At 45.0% G+C, this 6,698-nt stretch overlaps 1 long non-coding RNA gene across 3 annotated transcripts in view; it reads right to left on the bottom strand.

Annotated features, from left to right (window-relative positions):
• The window catches only part of LOC116080855, a 248,231-nt gene that overhangs the window by 213,327 nt on the left and 28,206 nt on the right, over nucleotides 1–6,698 (bottom strand). The window contains exon 1 of one of the 3 annotated variants that reach the window (XR_004114640.1): nucleotides 17–113. The exons of the other annotated variants lie outside the window; for them this stretch is intronic. This is a non-coding gene — a long non-coding RNA (uncharacterized LOC116080855). Of the gene's footprint in view, nucleotides 1–16; nucleotides 114–6,698 lie in introns of those variants that run through there. 3 annotated transcript variants of the gene reach the window in all.

Here is a 6,698-nt window from a genome sequence, read left to right as displayed (position 1 = left end):
AAAAAAAAAAAAGGACCTCTGACTTGTGAAGCATCTGAACCCTTGCAAAACATCTCCTCGAGTCCAGGATCTCTCTCCTAGTCCAGTGAGGTTTCCAGGCCATCTTCTCCTGCTTGGTCTCCAACTGTCAGAGCTCCCCAGCCTCCAGGTAACCATGGCAATCACCAACATTCACAACAGCAGTGACAGGAGCCTCAGCAGGCCCATTCTGACCTGCTCTGCTGCAGATGGGGTACCATCTTCCTGAAGCTTCTGCAGAGAGCTATGGGTGGGCACACAGCCAGCATCTACCCCTCATACACCTGCTGCCTGTGTTCAGTGGCTGCTAAGAGAATCTACCTCCTAGACTCAAGAGCCAGTGCAGAAGAGGATGGGCTTTGAGTCTCTCCTACTGTTGGAGTATGACTTGGGCCATATGAGAGCTAGGATGTGGTTCAGAACATAGTAGCCATCTAGGTGGGAGCTAAGCATGAAGGCTTTTGCTCTGAACACCTAACACTTCCAGTCTTAGCCATGCTTCCAGAAGGGTCCACCACCATGGAAGGCTAGCTCAACTGAAGGGGGGGGAGTAAGAGGAGGGAGGAAATGTTATCATGCCAAAAAATAAAAAATAAATAAATCAGGAGCATGAACTAGCTATCCCATGTGCCCCTTACCTAGTGTTAAAAAGCCAAAGCAGAGCATCCTGACAAGCTGTGAGTGACAAGCTGTGGGTCCCACAGCCACCACAGAATCTGCCATAGCTCTACAGCCTGGACCATGCAGCCTGCTAAAAGCCACTGTTACCCCCTATTTCCACACTCCTCTCCCCTTTTAGTTTCTTCAGCCTGTTCTCCAAGTTCTTTCCAGTTCTCTCACAGTGGCAGGACATCTACCAGTCTGGCCTCACCTTACTTCTCTATTTCCCCTCTTCCTATTAACCACTCCAGGGTTATGCAGGCCTCAGCAATATGGGATATACCCAAGGCCCACAAAATGGGGGGTGTGGGGCAGGGAGACGCTCTGAGAACCCTGCCAAAAACTAAGGATTTTCGGGTCCAGTTTCTTCTGAGAAATCTTTAAATGGAAAGTGCAAAGGTAAAGAAAATGAGTTTCTTAAGAATATCCCCTCCCCCGCTGCCAAAGCCCTGGCTTTGGCCAGTAGGCTTGGCTTCGCAGCCCTGAGAGTCCTGTGCGGGTGATGTAGAACGTCACAGTGCTCCCTCTAGCGGTGAATGTCTCTCACAGAGTCTGCCGTAGCTCTACTGCCTGGACCGCATAGTCTGCTAAAAGCTACTGCAAACCCCTGGCTCGAGAGAGACAAACATTTGCCACAAAACAGACGTCTTCAGCTAGATTCCCCGACCTAGGAGAGGGATCCACTCTATTCTACCCTGATTAGGCAAGTCAGGAATAAGGAAAACTGCCCAGCCAGCCTCAGACTGAGCTGCCCACCAAACAAAAACATCTGAGCTACCTCACCAAGCCAACTATCTAGTCTGCTGGCTTGTTTTGTTTGTTTGTTTGGTTGGTTGCTTGCTTGCTTGTTTGCTTACTTTATCCAGCATTAACTTCCTAGGATGCTCTCCTTGAAAAGGCCCCACCCATATCCCAGATTTCTGGCACCTGTACATCATTGCTGTGTGCCCCACCTCAGCACTAGAGAGGCCCTTTTGTCTCTAACCTCATTCATCCAAAGAGTGGGTATCTGCTGAAGTCACCTAAGAATCCTTTTAGCATATTTGCTGTGACTTAAGATGTTTCTAAACCCACATTCTCCTCTTGCTGAGCCTCCAGAATGCCCACTGAGCCGAATCCTGTCTCTATCCCTTATGCAACATTTTGCAACTCTGCTGGTCACACCTCAGCTCTTAAAAGATAACCATCCCACCCCACCCCACCTGACTCATCTCTGGGTCAAGGTTCCCAAAGATTTAAATGTAAGATGGAAGGGAGGAGAGAGGGAAGGAGGAAGGGGAGATCAATTAGCCACATCTAATCAAAGCTGGCATTTGACACAAAGCCCCACTCACTCCCTGCTCAGTCATGCTGTCATCAGAGAGCCAGGCTGCTCTCACATTAATTCAATAAATTAATTAATTCGAACAGCTTTATTGCAATATAATTCACATACCATTAGAATTCACCCACTGAAAATATAATTCTGTACTTTTTAGTATATGCAAAAAGTTGAACGTCTATCACCCCCATCCACTTTAGAACATTTTCATTACCCCAAATAGAAATGCCACATCCATTAGCTGTCACTCCAAATTCCCTCTAAACTCCACAGCCCAAGGCTACGAGTAGTCTACTTTCTATCTACTTCTGACTCTGAAGCAAAGCCGGACTCCTACATGGCTGGCTTTGTTCCAGGTATGTTTCAGGGTCCATCGATGTTGCCATATGTATCAATCAACACTTCATTTTTTTATTGCTAAACGATACTCTATTGTTGCTATATACATACTATTCATGTATTCCTCAGTTGATATATAATTGGGTTATTTCTACTTTGGGCTATTATGAGCCAAATGAATATACATAAATGATGAATAATCAAATGAGTATTTTTATGATATTAAGAACACATGCTTTCTTTTCTCCCTCCAAGAAAAAAATAGACAGTCTATCATGAAAAATGGTCAGGATATGGTAAAATATAAGAATATTGCAGGACATTTGTATTTAATTTTGGACTTCTCTGTATACTGTAGGATGTTAAGTATTTTCAGATAACATCTATTCCTAACAGAAAACTTTGTGATAATTTTTTTCATAACAATTGAGTCCATGTTTTTCTTTAAACAGCTGAGACAAAAACAGAATGAGTATAATAAATTTTAAGTGACAAACTTGCCCATTGTCACCTGTGGGGCTGCGGCCACGTCTAGAATTAGGCCAGGAAGTCTGTCTTGTGTTTTCCCTCAATCTTAGCACTTCTTCCCAAATGTCACCAGCACCTGCTTGTTTCAATTTATGGGCTCAAAATTCATGACACTGTTTTTGGCACGATGAAGGAGATACATACAATATTGCTCTCGTGAATCTCATGGGCCAGGCAGGGAGCCAGGCCATGGGGAAATGGACAAGCGTCATTCAACAATGTGGAGCACTGTGAGTAATACACAAGGAATCTATGCCTGGTCTATCACAGTGGGCAGAGAGGAAACTCCCAGGGAGTGGCCAGGCCGGACATATGAAGAATATATTGCCAGGGGAAAGATGATGCTCACTGCAGAGAAGGCCACAAGAAAGCAAATGCATTTCAAACAGATGGAAGCCATTAGAATTCTCCCATTGAGAATATAGTTCAGGGCTAAGGCTGTTTGCCTAGCAGGCATGAGGCCCTGGAATCCATTTCCAGCATAGTAAAGGGGGTGAGAGAGAGGTGGGATAGTGCAGCCAAGAACGAGGAAGAGCTACTGAGGAGGGAGAGTAAGAGGATGGAAGCACAGAGTCCCAGAGATGCTCAGGAGCCTTGCAGACCTCTACACAGAATTCAGATAGTATTCTAAGTGTAACAGGAATCCAATGATGAGTTTAGGCAAGGTGAGGTTCTGGTCCAACTTCCAAGAAGACTTCCATATAGAGAATGAACCAGAGAGTAGAATCTGGAAGCAGAATCAACAAGATTGCCAGGTATGTTGGCAAACACCTGTAATCTCAGCACCTGGGAGGGGTGTGTGTGTGTGTGTGTGTGTGTGTGTGCACATGCTCATGCATGCATGCATGCATGCATACAGGTAGACTGGGGGTGGGGGGTCCTTCAGCTACTATAGGAAGTTTGAGACCACACTGGGATACATGAGACTCTCTCAATAAAATAAAATAAACAAAAGAAAAATATTAGCCAAAGTTCTGGCTAATGAATGGTCCAAAGGAAATGGGGCAGAAACAGGAGGGAAGAGCCACAGGAAGCTTCTAGATTCTGGCCTATGGGAGTGCTACCCTTGGGGGTCAGTGATTTGAGGGGACATCCAGAGCTCTGTTAACAGAGATGGCATTTTAAGATCTGGTGCAGCAAACATGTGAAGACGCCAAGCAGGTGGCTGCATGCAAGAGACAGGAGCACGAAGAGGAAGCCTTCCTGAAGAGGGAACTTGGATGGGGGTTGGATGAGAGGGTCAGGATGAGGCAAAACATTTTTTAGGCATGGGTATAGATGAGATTTCCCCAGGGGAGATCACTGAAGCTTTGTCTGTATCTCTCAGGTGCTAAAGCAATGAGTCATTTCCATCCCTTTAGTGAAGGTGGGGGCAGGGGGGACTCACAGATGAATCTGGCTGCTTGATGTTGTATAAATCTCACAGTAAGTTTTTCTTCAGCCAATCATGAGCATCTTTCAGCACAGGACACATAAATGATTCCCATTCCCTGGCCAGATGATAGTGAAGCAGGGACTTGGCAGCTGGCCTGACTCCAGACAGCATGTAGGCTAGCCCCCAACATGGGGAGAAAAAAAAAACTGTCCTATCATAGTTAGATGGCATTTCAACAGGTTACCACAGCAACAGAGAAGTTATCACAACACAACCATGGCTAACCAGCCGCGCAGATCAGGATGACACGTTTGAGACAATGAGAAAACAAGAGACTAAAATTCCATGTGTCGATACTCCATCATGAAAGAGAGAACAGGTCCATCCAGTTCTGACTACTCACTCACCAGCACGCCCACTACCACCACCATTGTCACTGTCATTATTGATCTTATAACAGAAGAGATGGGCTGTAAATTTTTTTTAACGCTATGGAAAAATTCCCAACTCCTTATTTTCTAAAAGGACCATCATTTGCCCTGGACCCACTGAAGAAAGATGGTATATTGTTATATTTCTGAGGCACAGCTACAATCTTTTCATTAGTTTCCCTTACTGTCTATGAGCAAGATGACCCAGCAGCCTCTCAGCCATGGAGACCCTGCCAGGGAGGGAGCGAGGCAGTAAGTACAAGCTGAACTGGAAGAAAAAGAATTAGCTGGGTCACGTTCCAATTTGGCTTTGTCCAATCAGTCTTTGAATGATGAGGGTGATTCAGATATAAACAAACTAGTGTCAGTTGGGTTTTAGTTTATGGAGGGAAAGAAAGATGCCATCCATCACCCAGATGTCAGTTATTGATCACCATGATGGACCGAGACCCAAGGTGGATGACAGAGGAACAGGGAAGAGAGAAATGTGATGGCCTACTCTGCAGGAAATCAAAGAACACTTAGAGTGAAGGCAAGGCCCAAGTCCTCCATAGAGCGGGTGGTTGAAGCCACTGCATGTGCTCAAAGTTCAGTCCTTCTGGATCCCAAATGGTAGTGTACTGAGGGCAGAGGTTACACCTTCCAGGACAGAGTGGGCAACCCTGTGCAGAGAACACCTGGATTTGGAAAGCACTTTTAAGATGACTCAGAAAATGAGATGTGGCTCCTGACAAGCAGGGAAGAGATTAGAACACAGTTCCATAGTCCTTTAATTCCACAGCTAGAAGGAAAGGCTGGGTTTGGGGGAAGCATCAGAAAGATCAGTGTGAGTAGACACAGAAGGGAAGAGAGCCCAGAAGGCCAAGTGATAAGGAAAGTTCCCAGAGGAGGGACCAAACAACAACAACAACAAAACCAAACAAAAACAAAAACCTGCATTCAGATGGAGCCTAATTGCCTGTTTCATTCTGTGATTTACTCTGCCCCCAGGAGCTCCACAGTGGCCTGTTCTAACTCCACGTTTTTCCTCCAAACCTAGGAGGGCAGCCATTTCGGATTTGAACCATGATGCAATTTGTCAAAAGGCATATCTGACCCTTTTCTTCCTAGCTCTGAAACTGCAGGTGCCAGGGATGGGGGAAACAGCTTGACAGATTTGTGTTTCCATCCCAAAGTAAAACAAGAACTCCTCTGCCAGACCCATATCTGTGATAACAGATTCTTATAGAGCCATGCTTTTAGAACACCCACAGTCCACATTTATTTGTAAAGACCACAGAGATTTCCCAAGTTACAGGGCACAGGCCACTTCTAGGGCTGCTTATTCACTGAAGGCTTGACCCAGAATAAGCAAAACCTTGTTATTTTGTTTTTAAAAAAAAAAAAAAAAAAAAACATATCCAAAGAGGACACTTTTGGAATGTTCTTGCTTGGATGTAGCAAAGAGACATCAGAAATGAAGACGGTGAATGTGAAACCTTCAACATATATCAAAGTTCTACCCTGGCATACTCAAAAGCACAAATTTTGGGCAGATATTTCTATATTAAATGGGCTGGGCCCATAAACTGGGGCTGGAAGAGTGGTCTGTGGACTGAGTCTATGTATGATATTTGGCTACAAGGCCTTCTGCGAACATGTAGGTAGAGTCCATGTCTTAGCCAATGAGGTCTGGAGCTATAGGAAACATGCTCAAAGGCGACTAAATGACCACATCCAAGGGGCTCTTCCATCTATTCTGTCACTGACACTACAAAATACCATGGCATTTGGAAAATGACAGAGGGAACAAAAAAGAAATTATATTTTGGAAATTAAATTTCACTAAGCCAGTTTTGGGGGGGTGGGTTTCATTTTTATTTTCCCTGAATCTCTTCTGCTGGTCTAGATTAAAGAGTTTGATGTCCATTGGAAGAAGAGGGAGGAATGGGAGAAGGTCACAGAACATGCAGGGAGAATGTGGCATAGAAGTAGCCACAGCGAATTTAAAAATGAAAGCGAGCATCCTCACCATGACAGCAGAGCC

This window comes from Mastomys coucha, unplaced genomic scaffold (assembly GCF_008632895.1).
Source record: "Mastomys coucha isolate ucsf_1 unplaced genomic scaffold, UCSF_Mcou_1 pScaffold6, whole genome shotgun sequence".
Lineage (NCBI taxonomy): Eukaryota > Metazoa > Chordata > Mammalia > Rodentia > Muridae > Mastomys > Mastomys coucha.
The sequence above is the reverse complement of the archived record's forward strand: the minus strand, read 5'-3'. Positions and strand labels throughout refer to the sequence as shown.